Consider the following 18,897-nt stretch of genomic DNA (forward strand, 5'->3'; position numbering starts at 1 on the left):
GAGAAAAATATTTTCTAAACATATATTTGATACTTATATCCATAAATAAACAAAGAACTATTAAATCTAACAATAAGAAAACATATGACCCAGCCTAATAGAAAAATCAATCTCATTTGTCATTAAGGAATTGCAGATTAAAATAGTACTTCAATACCATTTTATACTTGTTAGAATGGCCAAAATAAAATAAAAACCTGATGATACCAAATGCTTGTGAGGTTGTGGAGCAAGAGGAATTCTCACTTATTTCTGGAAGGAATGCAAAATGTTACAGTCACTTTGGAAACTAGTGTCTTGGACTACTATAAAAAATACTGTAGACTTGAGAATTTGTAAATAAATTTATTGCTCACAGTTCTGGATACTGGAAAGTCTTAGATTAAGACACCAGCAAATTTAGTGTTTGGTGGGGGCTTGTTCCTCATAGATGGTGTGTTTGTTGCTGCATCCTCCCATGGCAGAAAAGCCAGACACTCTCAAGCTTTTTTACAAGGGTATTAATTCTGTCTATGACAGCAGAGCCATCATGACCAAATCACCTCCCAAAGGCTCTACCTCTTAACACTATCACCATGGGCATTAGATTTTCAACATTTTAAAGGAACAAAAGCATTCCAGGTGTAACATTTTATTCCTGATCCCCCAAAATTTATGTTCTTCTCACATGGAAAACACATTCATTTCATCCCAATAGTTTCAAAATTCTGAAGTCATTCTATAATCAACCCGAAAGTCTAAATTCCAAAGTCTCATTTAAATATTATCTAAATCACATGTGAGTGAGATGCAAGGTATGATTCATCCCAAGACAAATTTTCCTCCAGCTGTGAACCCATGAAATTAAACCAATTACGTGCTTCCAAAATACAATTGTGTGACAAGCATAGAATAAACATTCCCATCATGGAAAAGAAAAAATAGGAAAGAAGAAAGGGGTAATTTGGACAAGTTAGTCCAAAACCCAACAATGCAAACATTAAATCTAAAGTTTCCAGAATAATCTTATTTGACTTTAAGCATGACCTTTTAGACATACCTGGAGAGGGGTCGAGCTCCTAACAGTCTGAGTGCCCCTACCCCCATGGCTTTGGTAGGAATAGCTCATGCTATAGTTCTCACAACGGGAGTGACTGCCACTTTCCCAGAATTGAGCCACATGCCAGTGCCTCTACCAATCTATTGTCTCAGGAGTGCCCCCCAACTCCATGTGTCTAATGGGCAATGCCCAAGTGAATATTCTCTGCAGTGGCCTCACACTTGCAGCAATTCTCTACCTGGGTCCCAAAACTCTCCAGGCCATCCTTTAAAACGTAGATGAAAGCAGCTGTATTAGTCTATTTTCATACTGTTATGAAGAAATACCTGAGACTGGGTAATTTCTAAAGAAAAAGAGGTTTAATGGACTCACAGTTCCACATGGCTGGGGAGACCTCACAATCATGGTGGAAAGTGAAGGAGGAGCAAAGGCACATCTTACATGGTGTCAAGCAAGAGAGCATGTGCAGGGGAACTGCCCTTTATAAAACCATCAGATCCTGTAAGACTCATTCACTATCACCAGAACAGCACTGGAAAACCCACCCCCATTATTCAATTACCTCCCACTAGGTCCCTCCCATGACCTGTGGAGATTATGGGAGCTACAATTCAAGATGAGACTTGTGTGGGGACACAGCCAAACCATATCAGCAGCCATGTACTCATAGCTCTTGTACTCTGTGCACCTGTAGAGTTGGCACCATATGGGTGCTACCAAAGTTTACAACTTGTGCTCTCCTGAGAGACAGCCTGAGCCAAACCTGGACCCACTTGAGCCAAAGCTGGGAGAGCTAAAACACACTGTAACAGAATGTAGGGAGAGGAACCTTGAAATCATTTCTTCACCAAAGCCCTGGTGTTCTGGGGCCATGATTGGCTTGGCAGTGTGAAAATCTTCAAAATGCCTTTGGGGTAACTCTATTGTCTTCCACCCATACTCATCTCCTTATCAAATTGTTCACCTGACAACACCATTGGTGTTCTCTCCTAATCCTGTTTTTTCATTCTTTACAACATGTTAAGGCTAAGAATTTTCCAAATATTTAAGTTTTGATTCCATCTTGATTACAAGTTCCATCTTTAATTCATTGATCTTATCTTGCATTTCCCTATAAGCAGTCAAGAGAAGCCATGTGGCATCCTCAACACCTTGCTTAGCCATTTCTTCCACCAAATATCCAATTTCATCACTCTTAATTTTCTCCTTACACAAAACACTAGGACAGGAACACAATTAAGACAAATTATTTGCCACAATATAACAAAGATGACCTTTTTGTCTGTTTCTAATAATTCATCTTTTTACTCCCATTTAAGATCTCATCAGAATGGCCTTTATTATTTATATGTCTGTCAACATTCCATTCACAGCTCCGTTAGATAATCTCTAAGAAGTTTGAGTCTCCCTCTACAGTTCCCCTCTTCTGAGCACTTGCCAGAATTGCCTTTAACACTGAGTTCAAGGAATCTAGATGTTTCCTCACATGCACCTCCAGACTGTTCCAGTCTCTGCCCATTACCCAATTCTAAAGCCGTTTTCACATTTCTAGGCATTTTTTACGGCAGCACCCTACTTCCTGCTACCAGTCTATCTTAGTTCATTTGGACTGCTATAACAAAATACCCTAGACTGGGTAATTTATAAACATCATAAATGTATTGCTTACCATTCTGGAGACTGGGAAGTTCCAGATCTAAGTGACAGCAGATTTGGTGCTTGGTAAGGGCCTGTCCTTCATGGATGGTGCATTTTTGCTGTGTCTTCACATGGAGGAAAGAGCAAACAAGTTTCCTCAAGTCTTTTTATAAGGGCACTAATCCCATTCATGAGGGTAGAGTTTTTCCTGATGTAATCACCTCCCAAAGACCCACCTCTTAACGTTATTGCCTTGAGGGCTAGGTTTTTAACATATACATTTTGGAAGAACACAAACATTCAGATCATAGCAGGAAGTTTTTTACATAACTGAAAATAGTCTTACCATATGATCCAGCAATTACACTCCTAGGTTGTTACTCAATTGATATGAAAAATTTCTCCACATAAAAACTTGCATATAAATGTGAATAGCAGCTTTATTCTTAATTTACATGTATATCTAATTTGAATATTTATGAGTATTATAAATATTACAGATATTCATATTATAACTGAATGTTCATAATTTATTCCCATTGCCAAAAACTAAAAGCAACCAAACTGCACTTCCATAGGTATAAATAAACAATGGTACTGCCATACAATGAAATAGCACTTAGTGATAAAAAGAAACAGGTTATTGAAATGCAAAGTGTCACAAGTAAATTTTACATGTATATTGCTAAGTGAGAGAAGCTGATGTAAAAATGTTACATGGTATATGATTACAGTTATATGACATTCTGAAAAAATCAAAACTGTAAAGGCAATTAAAAAATTAGTGATTGCCAGAGGTTTGGGTGTGAAATGTGCTGGTCGAGTAGACAAACATAAGCAGATTTTAGGATGTTAACCTATTTGTATTATATTGTAATTGTAGATATAGTTTTGTACTTGTCAAAGCTAATTGAACTCCACAGTACAAAGAGTGAACTTTAATGTATATATATCTGTAAAATAGACAACCTGAAGAATCCCAAAATGGAATGCAATGTGTGACAAGAAAATCTAACTATAATATAAATAGGTGATACAACCTCAGTGAAGGAGATGGGGGAAAATGTGCTGACTGAAGTGATTTTGGAAATGAGTCTGCAAGATTAAGGACAAGAGAGGAACATGAAATCACTGCGCTCTACTTGCTAAAGTTGTTTCATAGAGGAGTAAGGGTTAATAATTGTGTATATATATATATATCTCAAAATTGTTGATATATATAAATATAATATATGCTAAAAATGGAACAATGAAGCACATGAAAGAATGATGGTGAGAGCCAGATTTCTCACTGTTGGAAAGGGAATTTACAGACAAGCAAAAAAAAGGAGGCTATAATTATCTACATGATAATGCAGTAAAGTTGGCAGCATCAGTATAAATTCATGTTTAGCTTAACATAGATACAAATAATTACATATGGAAATATTTGTAGATACATGTATATACACTGCTAAGTATACTCACATATATTTCCTTCCTCTTTCAGCTGAAGGCCTAAAAGCAACTGCACCAAAATAGCAACTAGCACACTTAGGGTCCAGCCATTGGTTTCTAATAACATTCTCCAATAAAAGAAACCACTTATTGGAGAAGTGCCTTTCTAGAACTGAGACAGACAACACACAAGCTGAGCCTGGAGCATCTTAATAGTAACAGAATTATAAGGAAGTGTTGACAAACACAAAACCCACAAAAACTCTACAATAATGAGGCTATATAGAAGGGGCAAAGGGGACATCTGAAAGAGCCCTCAATGCCAAAACTGAAACACTTTCAGCAACAAAATAAATACTGTAAATGAATAACAATTCAAATTATAAAGTAATCATCCACCAGTGCAAATGATGTAAGTTATTAAATAAATACATGAAAAGGCAAACAGGAAGTGAAGCCACAGATAAAGGAAGAATACAGCTAAGAGCTATAGTGGGGAAATGGGGTATTACTGTGTAGTTGGCACAAATAGATATAATGAGTTTAATGGATATAGAGCTTAGATATGAAAAGTGTTCTGGAGATTGGCTGCACAACAGTGAGAACATACCTAATACCACTGAGCTGTACACTTATAAATGATTAAATGGTACATTTTATACAATGTATATTTTACCACATTAAAATTATTACTACACTAAAAATATAAAGTAATAATAGAAATGAAGTAATAAAAAGTGATTCCCAGATTTCATTTTTTGAGATGGAGTCTCACTCTGTTACCCAGGCTAGAGTGCAATGGCATGATCTTGGCTCATAGCAGCCTCTGCCTCCCAGGTTCAAGCAATTCTCCTGCCTCAACCCTCCAGCTACCTGGGACTATAGACCTGCACCACCACACCCAGCTAATTTTTGTATTTTTATTAGAGATGGGGTTTCACTATGTTGGCCAAGCTGGTCTTGAACTCCTGACCTCAGGTGATCCACCTGCCTCGGCCTCCCAAAGTGCTGGGATTACAGGTATGAGGCACCGCACCTGGCCTCCTAGATTTCTTAAAAAGTGAAAAGACTTATTAATTCCACCAGTTGTTCAGTATATGACCAAAAATATCTCACGTATTATCTGTGAACAATGAGAAATTTATTTTGGCGCTGTGTTCTAAGTTCCCCCTCACCCCTGAGACATTTAAATAAATAAAAATCAACTATTAGATTATTTTGGGGGTTTGTGTCTCAGTCTATGTGCTGGGGAAGGGAACTGAGGCAGACCTGGTGGGGCAGACATATTACTTTCACCTTCCACGAGCTATTGTTTTATGTTAAGATTTTTAATAAATATTTGTTGAATATAATGCATATTCAGCATGACCTTAAATGATATTATTTATATATACGAGTTAGTAATATTTCCAGTTTACTTTTTAGAATCTCTCTCTCTCCTTTCTCTGCCCTTCCATCCCCCACTATTCCTACCTCTTTTCTTTCTTCCTCCGTCTTTCTCTCTCACTATAATTTTTGCTACCGCAGAGCAGAAAAACTTAGTGCTAACCTATGGTCCAAAATTAATAGAACCTATGGTTGTAAATCATCCATAAATAAAACATGAAGTGAATAAAAGCACAGTTATGAAACTGATATAATTTTAGTTGTTTTGTCTTATAACAATAACCTCCCGGTAGGAAAGAGACCTGTATTTGATCTTAAGTAAAAATGGATAATAATGAAGTTTGATTTGCTATATTACCCCCTTAATGTCACTTGTTATTTGTGCAGAAATATGCAAGCTTTGACTCTGCAGTTTGTAGCCAGTAACACAATTTCAATAGAATATTGGTTGTTATGACTTTCATCATGATGTTTAATATTGAGTTGCTTGTTCTTTCACAGTGAATTAGAATTAAGAAACGCTTCAAGAAAATTGAACCTAGATTAGCATTTCAGGCTTCAGTTAATTCCTTAGTTTCTCTTTTAATGTAGTATGTAGAAAGACTTATCCTTCCACTTCTCTCCATTTCTTTCCCTATCAAGGTTTACTCTTTTGCTTAGCTGATATGCACTTTTCTTCTGAACTTAAATTCATAGACAAAAGAAATATTTTTACATCTTCTTATTCTATGTACATCATGCTTCTAACATTAATTGCAACTCAAGCAGCATGAAAAGAAGTGACATTTACAGTGAGGAAGAAAAACAAATTCTGTAGTAACTTCAAGATACCAATGTAAATTAAATAAAAATTGGGAGAACTAGACTTTTTTTTCACATGAATAGATATTTTCTCACAGAATAAATACAAGTTTGCTTGAGTGGAAAAACCACTGATTGGCAAAAGACAGGAGAAAGGCTGTCCTATTTTACATATAAATGAAATATGTTTTCAAAAATATGTATATTAAAGTTATAGAAACAATTTGAACTATTAGAAAGAACCTCTAGCCCCTCCTGCCCAAAAATCTACCATCCTAATTAATGAGTGATTTTTTTTTTCTGCTTATCACAACACTTAAGAAATAAATTCAGCCAGGCACGGTGGCTGACGCCTGTAATCCCTCCATTTTGGGAGGCCAAGGTGAGCAGATTATTTGAGGTCAAGAGTTCTAGACCCGCCTGACCAACATGGTGAAACCCCATCTATATTCAAAATACAAAACATTAACCAAGTATGGTGGTGCATGCCAGTAATCCCAGCTACTTGGGAGGCTGAGGTACGAGAATCATTTGAACCCCAAAGGCAGAGGTTGCAGTGAGCCAAAATAGCACCACTGTCCTTCAGCCTGGGCATCAGAACAAGACTCTGTCTCAAAAAAGAATTAATTAATTAATTAATTATAAATAAATCCACCCTTATTCTTTCTGCAAAAAATAAGCAAGATCTAAAGTATAAATTAAAGCTTTACTTTCAAAGAAGAAAATAATATTAAAATCAACAGCAATGATTCTTTTAATACTTTTGCTATCTAACTACATAAAAGTTAATATATTGAAGATGAGTATTTCATCATAGCTTTTTGTAGTAGAGAAAAATAATTTAATTTAAATATTTGTTTTAAAATAATACTAGCATCCTGATAATATATTATATGTAAAGACAAACATCAATACAATTCTTCACCTTCCAGGCTCTACTGGTAAGTTGCAAATGGATACTTTATTATTTTATTTAAAAGTGCACAATTTAGATACCTGGAGTAAGTAGTCACAGCCCACGTTTTAAAAAGATTGGTGTAATTTTGCCATTTTATAACAAAAAAAGCCTGAAATTTTTCTGAGTTGTGGTAGCTGTATTTCATTAATTTAACTGTAAACATATTTGTAATCAGAAGCCTATGCTGGGTAATGTTTATTTTAATTAAAAGTTGTCTGCAACTAAAGTGTTCACGAAGGACATGATTTCAAATTTCATATCTTTCAAAGTAAAAATATTTCTCTGGGAATTATAAGTAAATTAAGTGTTTCATGTATAATGGTCTCTGATGACTGATATAAGTAGAGGGAGAGAGAGAGAGAGAGGGAGAGAGATAGAGAGAGAGAGAGAGAATCTGTCTGTTTGGGTAGCTTTAACAGAAGTACCATAAACTAGTTGGCTTATAAATAACACATGTTTATTTTGGAGTCTTGGAACTTCAAAATCGAGGCACTGGCATATTCAGTGTCTCACATCTGGTGAGGGCCTCACTTCACCTCATAAATGGTATCTTCTTGATGATGGAAGTGGCAAGGAAACTCACTGGATCTTCTTTTATAAGGACACTAATCCCACTATCAAGGCTCTGCTCTCATGATCTAATCACCTCTCATGTTCCCCATCTCCTAATACCATCACCTTGGTGGTTAGGATTCCAATGTATGATTTTTTAGTGAATACAGACATTTTAATCACAGTAGATAAATAGGTATACAGAAGATAGAGATAAGGGAGGCAGACATGTATATACATATATATATACCATTTTTCTGTGAAAACATATCTTTATGATATTTATTAAATTATTAATTATTCTGTTAAAATACTTGATGTGATGATGACTTAGAAATGATTGCTAGGAATGACATTGAAACTATCAACTGATTTAGGTGGATTACAGAGCTGTAATTGGTTATAAGCACTGTCATTAAGCCAAACTTAAATACTTGTCTACAGGATACAAATAAATTATTCTTGCTTTTATGAATTAAAAAATAATAATAGTACTATACATGCTAGTTTATGTAGATTGTTGAGCCCTTATAGATTATAGAGGATTTTCCTATTTTCAATATTCATCATTTATTACAGATTAAAACATTTGAGTGTGACAGTTTTTCTCATAACAAAGATGAAATACAGATCTCAAACGCTAGGAAAGGAAGACACCAGGAATACTTGTGTATGGCATGTGACACAAGATCTTCAAATAAATATGCACTTTATATAAATTTCATAGAATCACATGAATGAAGGAGTTTGCAAGACCACAGGTGACAGTTAATTTCTTGTGTCATCTTGGCTAGAGTATGGTGCCCTGTTGTTTGTTCAAACAATAGTCTTGATATTGCTATTAATGTATTTTTACATGATAAATATTTACAATCAGTTGAACTAAATTAAAGCAGATTATACTCCCTAATGTGGGTGGGCTTCAAACAATCAGTTGAAGGCTGTAGAGCAAAGGCTGAGTTTTCTGCTTCAATAACTCTTGACCCCCGTATTATTTGGATCTGTGTCCCATTCAAGTCTCATGTCAAATTGTAATCTCTAATGTTGGAGGTGGGGCCTGGTGGGAGGTGATTGAATCATGGGTGCAGATTTTCTCCTTAGTACTGTACTTGAGATAGTGAGTTCCACAAGATCTGTTTGTTTAAAAGTGTGTAGCACCTTCCCACTCTTTTCCTCCTGCTCAGACTTTGTGAAGTACTGACTCCTCCTTTGCCTTTTGACGTGATTGGAAGCTTCCTGAGGCCTCCCCAGAAACATTAGCCATCATGCTTTCTATACAGCCTGTAGAACTGTATCCAATTAAGCTATTTTCTTTATAAATTGCCCAGTCTCAGGTATTTCTTTATAGCAGTGTGAGAACAGACTAATATGGAAAGTTGATACCAGGAGTGGGGTGTTATAAAAAAGTTTCTGAAAATGTGGAAGCCACTTTAGAACTGGATAACAGGCAGAGATTGGAAGAGTGTGGAGTGTTTAGAAGAAGACACGAAAATGAGGGAAAATTTGGAACTTCCTACAGATTTGTTGAATGGTTGTGACCAAAATGCTGATAGGGATAAGGACAATGAAGTCCAGGCTGAGGAGGTCTCAGATGGAAATGAGGAACTTAGTGGGAACTGGTGTAAAAGTCACTTTTTCTATGCCTTAGTGAAGAGCCTGCCTGCATTGTGCCCTTGCTCTTTAGAATTGTTGAACATTTGAACCTGAGAGTGGTAATTTAGGATATTTGGTGAAAGAAATTTTCTAAGCAACATAGAGCTTAAGATGTGACCTGGCTGCTTCTAACAGCCTATGCTTATATGCATGAGCAAAAACATGATGTAAAACTAGATATTTCAAAAGGAAGCAGAGCATAAAAGTTTGGAAAGGGCATGGTGTGGTGGCTCACACCTGTAATCCCAGCATTTTGGGAGGCCGAGGTGGGTGGATGCCTGAGCTCAGGAGTTCAAGACCAGCCTGGGTAAGTCAGTAAAACCCCATCTCTACTAAAATACAAAAAAAAATCCAGGTGTGGCAGTGTGTGCCTGTAATCCCAGCTACTTGGGAAGCTGAGTCAGGAGAATCACTTGAACCCGGGAGGTGGAGGTTGCAGTGAGCCAACATGGTGCCATTGCACTCCAGCCTGTGCAACAGAGGGAGAATTCATCTTAAAAAAAAAAAAAAAAGTTTGGAAGATTTGCAGCCTGGCCATGTTATAGAAAAGAAAGACCCATGCTCAGGGGAGGAATTCAAGTAGACTTCAGAAATCTGCACAAGTAAAGAGGAGTCAAGTGCTAATGTCAGGATAATGGAGAGAAGACCCCAAAGGAATTTCAGAGACTTTGCAACAGTGGCTCCCATCACAGGCCAGAGCCCTAGTGGGGAAGAATGTTTTCATGAGCCAGGCCCAGGGCTCTGCTGCCCCCTTCAGCCTCAGGAAACTGATCCCCATATACCAGTCACTCCAGCTCCTGCCATGGCTCAAAGGGGCCCAGGTACAGCTCAAGCTGCTGCTTCAGAGGGTCCAAGCTGTAAGCCTTGGTGGCTCCATGTGGTATTAAGCATGGGGGTGTGCACAGAGGGCAAGAGTTGAGGCTTGGGACCTTCATCTAGAATCCAGAGGATGTATGGAATAGTCTGGATGTTCAGGCAGAAGCCTGATGCAGGGACAGAGGCCTCATGGAGAACCTATACTAGGTCAGTGCAGAGGGGAAATGTGGGGTTGGAGTTCCCACTGGGGCACTGCCTAGAGGAACTGAGAAAAGAGGGCCCCACCATACTCCACACTCCAGAATGGCAGATCCACCTGCAGCTTGCACTCTGTGCCTTTATAAGTTGCAGGCATTCAACACAAGCCATGAGAGCAGCTGTAGGGGCTGGACTTTGCAAAGCTACAGGGGTGGAGCTTCCCAAGGCCTTGGTAGCATATCCTTCACACAGGCATTCTCTGGATGTCATTTGTGGAGTAAAAGGAGACCATTTTGAAGTTTTAAGATGTAATGACTGCCCTGCTGGGTTTTGAACTTGCCTGGGGCTTGTTGCCCCTTTCTTTTAGCCAGTTTCTACCTTTTGGAATGAGAGTATTTACCCAATGCAGGCATTCAACACAAGCCATGAGAGCAGCTGTAGGGGCTGGACTTTGCAAAGCTACAGGGGTGGAGCTTCCCAAGGCCTTGGTAGCATATCCTTCACACAGGCATTCTCTGGATGTCATTTGTGGAGTAAAAGGAGACCATTTTGAAGTTTTAAGATGTAATGACTGCCCTGCTGGGTTTTGAACTTGCCTGGGGCTTGTTGCCCCTTTCTTTTAGCCAGTTTCTACCTTTTGGAATGAGAGTATTTACCCAATGCCTATATACCCATTATATCTTGGAAGTAACTAATCTCCTTTTTATTTTACAGGCTCATAAGTAGAAGGGATTTGCCTTGTCTCAGATGAGACTTAGGACTGTGGATTTTTGAGTTAATGCTGGAATGAATTAAGACTTTGGGGGACTGTTTGGAAGGCATGATTGTATTTTGAAATGTGAGAAGGATATGAGATTTGGGAAGGATTGGGGCTGGAATGATGTTCTTTGGACCCGTGTCCCTACCCAAATCTCATGTCAAATTGTAATCCCCAATGTTGGAGGTGGGGCTTGGTGGGAGGAGATTGAATTATTGCAGTGGATTTCCACCTTGATAATCTCCTTGCAATAGTGAATGAGTGCTCATGAAATCTGTTTCTTTAAAAGTGCATTGCACCTCCCCACTTTGCTCTCTTCCTCCTGATCTGGCCATGTGAAGTGATGCAACCCCAGAAGCAGAAGCCACTGTGCTTTCTGTACAGCCTGTGGAACCATAAGCCAATTAAAATCTTGTATTGTAAATTATCCAGTCTCAGATACTTCTTCATAGCAGTGTGAGAATGGATTAATACAACCACCAAATTACTACATATTAATACACTGTTGTTGCAGTTTCTCTTATTTGCTTTCCTTTGAAAATATTAATTTTCATGTTTTGATCTCTTTTTGGTTTTTACACACCCTCATTTTATTAATTCTCTAAGCATTATTATAATCTATAATGAAGAAAAAGCAAAAGAGTTGGGTAGAAAGACAAAAATATGTTACTAAAACTAGGGTTGACTGTTTAATAAGAGAAGCTTGAAGAAATTCAGTTTTGTAATTTATCGTTTTCTCACTATTTAAGCAACTTCAGTCAAGATCATCCATCAAACAGTATGGAGACATCCATATGGAAGTCCTAGCTTCCAGTTAAATGGGGCAATTATTTTGTTGTTGATTATGTTGTTATTTGTCTGTTTTTGCTTATTCCCCTGAAGGAAGAACTACTCCTTGGAATACTGAAACTAGCAAAACACCAGTGCTAAGAGACGTAAAAACTGGTAACACATTTTTTTTTTTTAAGGTATCATTGGGAAGAATTGTGAGTGGTGAAATACTCACTCCCACAATATGGTTTGTAAAATATATTTTAAAATGTGAGAAGTAATACCACATCATATAAAGCCTTATATAGGTACACTGCCCAAATTCACAAAATGTTCTGTTTCTCTTTCCTCATTTGTTTTTTATTCAGTCATTTATTTATATACATATGAGCTATCACATCATTATTTTATTTTTTATTATAATCCAACACTAGATTATTAATGTTTTTCTCAAGTCATTCCAAATTTATCCATTAGGAGCTGTTTTATTTTGGCTTCTCTGATCCCTTGTCATCTCTCGTCTTTTTGTTTGGGAGCTTTTCCTTCCTTTCAGATACTACAAGATGCTACAGACTTGTTTTTTTTTTCTAGCTCTATTTTTAGAATAAGTCATTTTTACAAAGACCTTAGATCTTTATATTTGAGAATAAAATTTAAAAACCCAGGTCTTTGCTCAGTGTTGGTTGGGTGCCACTGTTTCTAGGACTCCTCAGGAGACAGAGCTAGAGAATATATGTATGAATACTAACCTCTGCATCCACACATTTGTGTATGCTCATCTATACCTATACTGTCTGTAAATCCATATGTACTTATACTAAGCAAAACATGAATTTATACTGATATCTCCCATGCTAACTTAGCACCACACGATTCATTCTAGGCTTCATCCTTTGTTTACCAGTAACTTCCCTCCCAGACAGTGAGAAAACTCACTGTTGACCTTTACCTTCCATTTGTTCAACCCTAATGTATATGTAAAGCAGTTTCAGAATTGTTAACCTGAAACCCCATGAGAAAAGACCAACTGGAGTACAGTGTTTATATAAAGTTCCTTTTCTCTTTAACCTTATAGTTTTCAGTCAAAACAATAATTTACAAGGTTACTCCTATTAGTTCCTTTTTACTGTTCACCTCCTTCAATGAGGTTATGGCATACACTTGTAGTACGACTAAATTATTTTCCCCTAGTCTTCAGTATGTTTTTTATGTATTTGGAAAATTTATATATGTACTATGCAAATTGAGAAAACATATATGCTACATGAGTCATCATTTCTGTCAACACAAAGGATATAGAAAAAGCTTATTCACAAATAATATTCACAAATGGTCTACATTTTATCATGCCTTGGACTTCTTATTGATGTGATGTCACATTTTTCTATTTCTTATATACTGAATATACACAATAGGTATTAAATAATTTGTTTTAACTAAGCACAGCTGTACATATATTTATATATTAATTTGAAAATTCATTTTTAATTTTATTTTTATTACTTCTTGAACTAAGAATAATTTTATATTTTTAATTAAATAATGATTAAATGATCACATATTGATATTATTATATTTGTCGAAATATTTCTGAACAAACGTGATGGGACTGTTCGTGGTATCACTATATTTGCTAATCATAACCATAATTTAGAATCACACAGCTTGTATATATGCTTTCGTCATTATAATCCTAGTAAAAATGGAGATGGCAAGACTATTTTTATAGCAAAGACACGATATTTCACTAGAAAATAGAAACCAAATAATAATAAATAATTACTATTACTACATTTCAAAATACTACATTTCAAATACTGAAACAGTGCTCAATTTACCTTGTCAACATCTAATTTTCTAAATCATAAATATAAATTGTGTATATTCTTAAATAGTTTTTAAATTTAGAAGTTTTTATGGTGCTAAAATATATATGACATGGAATTTACCATTTTAACCATTTTTTCACTCTCATTATTTTTTATTGATACATAATATTTGTAACATATTTAGGGGGTATATGTGATATCTTGTTGGATGCATAGAATGTGTAATGATTAAGTCAGGATATTTAGAGTATCCATCACCTCAGTATCTATCATTCTATGTGTAGGAAACATTTCAAGTCCTCTCTTCTAGCTATTTTGAAATACGCAATACCTTCTTGTTAACTATAGTCACCCAACCCTGTTATCGAACTTATTTATCTAAATTGATGTTTGTACCCATTAATCAAGCTCTTTCATTATCTCCCATCCCTCACACACACCATTCTCAGCTTCTGATATCTATCATTCTACTCTCTACCTTCATGGGATCAACAGTTTTAGCTCCCACATATGAGTGAGAACACGTAATATTTGTTATTCTGTGCTCTGCTTGTATCACTTAACATGATGACTTCCAGTTCTATCCATGTTGCTGCAAATTATATGATTTTATTCTTTTATATGGCTGAGTAGTATTCCACTGTGTGTATAGATCACATTTTCTTTATCCATTTATCTGGTGATGGGTACTTAGTTTGATTCCATTTCTTTACTATTGTGAATAGTGCTGCAATACACATGCAAATACAGGTATTCCTTTGATATATTGATTTTTCTCCTGTGGGTAAACATGCAGTAGTAGAATTGCTACATCATATGGTAGTGCTGCTTTTAGTTTTTTGAGAAATCACCATACTTATTCCTATAGTAGCTGCATTAATTTACATTCCCACCAAGATTGTATGAGAGTTCCCTTTTCTCTGCATCCATGCCAGCAATGTATTTTTTGTCTTTTTAATAATAGCTTTTCTAATAGGTATAAGACAATCTCTCTTTGTGATTTCGATTTGCATTTCCCTGATGATTAGTGATGTTGAGCATACGTCATACACCAGATAGCCACGTATGTTTTCTTTGAGAAATGTATATGTGTATACCCATATATATATCCTTTGCCCACTTTTTAATACGATATATTTTTTTTTTTCTGTTGAATTGTTTGGGTTTCTTTTTTACTGTGGATATTAGTTCCTTGAATAAATAGATTGCAAGTACTTACTCCCATTCAACAGGTTTTCTCGACTCTACTGATTGATTCTTTTACTGTGCAGAAGCTGTTTTAGTTCAACATAGTCCCATTTGTCTATTTTTGGTTTTGTTGCCTGTGACTTTGAAGTCAAAGCCATATAATCTTTGCCTAGATCAATGTCCTGAAGTGTTTTCTTTAGGTTTACTTCTAGACATTTTACAATTTTGGTTCTTAAATTTATACATTTAATCCATCTTGAATTGATTTTTGTATATGTTGAGAGATAGGGGTACTGTTTAATTCTTGTGCATATAGATAACCAATTTGCCCCTCGACATTTATTGAAGAGGGTATCCTTTCCCCAATGTATGATCTTGGCAACTTCGTTACAAACTGGTTTGCTATAAATAAGTGGATTTATTTCTGAGTTTTCTGTTCTGTTCTGTTTGTCTCTCTGTTTTTAAATAAATCCCATAATGTTTTGGTTACTATATCCTTGTAATATATTTTGAGGTCAGGTAATATGATACCTCCAGGTTTTTAAATTTTTGTTGTTGTTTGTTTACTTTGCTCAGAATTTCTCTTTTTATTATTCCATGTAAATTTTAGAATTTTTTCTATTTCTTTGTAAAAAATGACGTAGGCATTTCAATAGAGATTGTATTGAATTGGTAGATTGTTTGAGATAGTATGGTCATTTTGAAGAATTAAATATGTTAATTCTTCCCATCTATCAGCATAGAATGTCTTTACATTTTCTTGTGTCTTCTTAAATTTTTTTCATCAGGGGTTTATAGTTTTCCTTGTGGTGGTCTTTAAATATCCTTGGTTAAATTTATTTCTGGGTATTTTATATTTTGGTAGCCATTATAAAGGGGATTACTTTCTTGATTTCTTTCTCATTAAGTTAATTAGTGGTGTAAAGAAATACAACTCATTTTTGAAGACTGGTTTTGTATTCTGCAACAATAGTGAATTTATTTATCAGATATAAGAGTTTTCGATGGAGGCTTTAGGTTTTTCTCTACATAAGATCATGTCATCTGCAAAGAGAGATGATTTGAATTCCTCTTTTTTAATTTGGACATTGTTTCATTCTCTTGCTTGTTTGCTTTGGCTAGGACTTGAGTACTATTAAATAGGAGTAGTGAAAATGGGCATCCTTGTCATGTCTTAATCCTTAGAAGCAAGCTTGTAGCTTTTACCCATTCACATTTAAGGTAAATGACACATATATATGTTAGCTGTGGGTATTTGACCCATGTGTTATTTACTACCTTGAGGTATGTTCCATGCCTCATTTGTTGAGAGTTTTAATCATGAAAGATGTTGAAGTCCCCAACTATTATTGTATTAGAGTCCATATCTCCCTTGAGATCTAATAGTGTTTGCTCTATTATGTGGGTGCTCAGGTGTTGGGTGTATATATGTTTAGAATTGTTATGTCCTCTTGATGGATTAATCCCTCTGTGATTATGTAATGACTTTGTCATTGGATGTAATTTGTCATTGGATGTAATGTCATTGGATGTCAAGGGATTGATCCTTTATAATTATGTAATGACTTTTTTTTTTTACTCTTTTTACTGTTTATCTTATATAAGTATAGCTACTCCTGCTCCTTTTTGGTTTCTGTTTGCATGGAATAACTTTTTCCGTCTCTTTACTTTTAGTCCACCATATGTGTCTTTACAGGTGAGACGAAGTTCGTGTAGGCAGCATACAGTTTAATCATGTTTTTCAATCCATTCAGTCAGCCTATATATTATATGTGAAAAGTTTAATCTGTATACATTCAAGGTTATTCTTGATATATGAGTGTTTACTTCTGTCATTTTATTAATTTATTTTTTATTGTTTTGTATATCTTTCATCACTTTCTTTATCTGTTATTGTTTATCACTGTGGTTGGGTGGTTTTCCGTAGTGGTAACATCTGAGGTCTCTCTCTTCCTCATTTGTGTGTTTGCTTTACCACTGACTTTTATACTTTCATGTGTTTTCATGATGGTACATATCATCCATTCACTTCCAAGTGTCAGACTCCCTTAAGCATTTCTTGTAGGTCCAGTCTAGTGGTGACGAATTCCCACAACTTTGCTTGTCTCAGAAAGACTATTTCTCTCATTTATGAAGAATGACTTTGCAGCGTACCATATCCTTAGCTGGTAAGTTTTTTTTTTTTCTTTCAGCACTTTAAATATATTGTTCAATTCTGTCCTGGCCTTGTAGTTTCTGCTGAGAAATCTGCTGTTAATCTTAAGGTGGTTCACTTAAATGTACCTAGTTGGATTATTTCAAATGACAGTTTTCTAGTTCTGAAATTCTTTCATTTGCTTGATCTGGTGTATTGTTGAAGCTTTCAAATGTATTTTATATTTTATTCAATGAATCTTTTCGTTAAATAATTTCTGTGTGGTTCTTTGTTATAATCTCTACCTCTTTTGAACATTTCTTATTCACATGATGAATTATTTTTCTGTTTTTCATTTTATTTTTTCCAAGTTCTCTCATATCTCACTAAGCTTCTTTAATATCATTATTTTGAATTCCTTTTCTGGGATTTCATAAAAAGATTTTTTCATTGGAATCTTTTGGGGGGTAATTATTGTGTTTCTTTGGAGGTGTCATATTTCTTTTTTTTCTTGTGTCTTTATGTTGATATCTGTGCACCTGGGGTAATAGTCACTTCATCCAATCATTCGAATTTGCTTTACTGGGTGAGGACTTTTTCTAGATATATCTGTGGTGTTGGTTGTGTAGGACACCTGGGCTTTGATTCTGCACAGTCTCTATATGATTTTTGGGCTGTAAACAGTATCAGTAGTGTCTGTGATTTCCTCACTGCCTTAGGGTGTAGTTGTTAGTGAAGGCTCTGATGAAGTCTTCCTGTAGATGGGGACATCAAGTTGGCCAGTCCTCAGGCTCCATTGATGGCAGTGGCAGGCCAAGCTTCCTTATCCCTGAGCCCCAGGGTGGCGTATGCTGGCAACAGTGTCAGTGAGTCCAGATAAAGCATTTTTGGGATTTTCAGGTGTTTTGTTTGGTTGCTGGCAGTGATAATGGAAGGTGGGGTTGGTGAGTGGGTCCATGAGCCCCTGGGCAGTCAGTGTGGCATGGCAATGGCAATAGCAATGGCAGGACAAGTTTCAAGCAGTCCACACTCGTGTTGGCGGTGGCTGCAATGGGCTGGGTAAACTAGTCCCCAGGCCCATGAGTGGCATGTGGGTGGGTGCCAGCTATGGTGGTAATGTCAGGTTGGGTGGGTGCTTACTCAGGCCACTTTGAGGATTACTCAAGTGCTAATAATGGTGGTGGATAGGGCAGGGCAATCCCCAGGCTTCTACTTGGTATACTTGGGTACTAGGGGTGGTGGAGCCTGGCCAGGTGGGCCTATCCTCAGGCCCTCCACTAGTGTGTATTGGTGCTGGCTGTGGTAGGAGAAGTGAGTCGATTCCCAGTTTCCCAGCACAATATTTGGATGGGGGCAGCGACCCTGCTGCTGGGAGGGAGGGTTGCTTTCAGTGGCAGCAACTATAAACAGGTGGCTGGGGAGTACATGCATCAGCCCCAGGTGGTGGCTATAAGTGAGGTACCCCTTCCTTGGTGTGCTTTTCAATATATCATGGCCCTGCTACTGGGGGTAGCAGGGTCACTGCCATTGGCTCATGCTTTAACTTCGTAGCAGCAGCCCGAAGAGGCACTTGGCTGCAAGTAGAGGATGTTAATGGTGCTTCAGGGATGTGAAGATGTAAGTATTGTTGGGCCCCAGAACAAGATCCAGTACGATGGAGGCTGAGCTCTCAAAATGGAACTTTGTTATAGCTGCTTAGGACTCAAGTGGTGATGTGGGACCCTGCATGAGCTTCCTCTA

Source organism: Gorilla gorilla, chromosome 17, assembly GCF_029281585.2.
Source record: "Gorilla gorilla gorilla isolate KB3781 chromosome 17, NHGRI_mGorGor1-v2.1_pri, whole genome shotgun sequence".
Taxonomy (NCBI): Eukaryota; Metazoa; Chordata; class Mammalia; order Primates; family Hominidae; genus Gorilla; species Gorilla gorilla.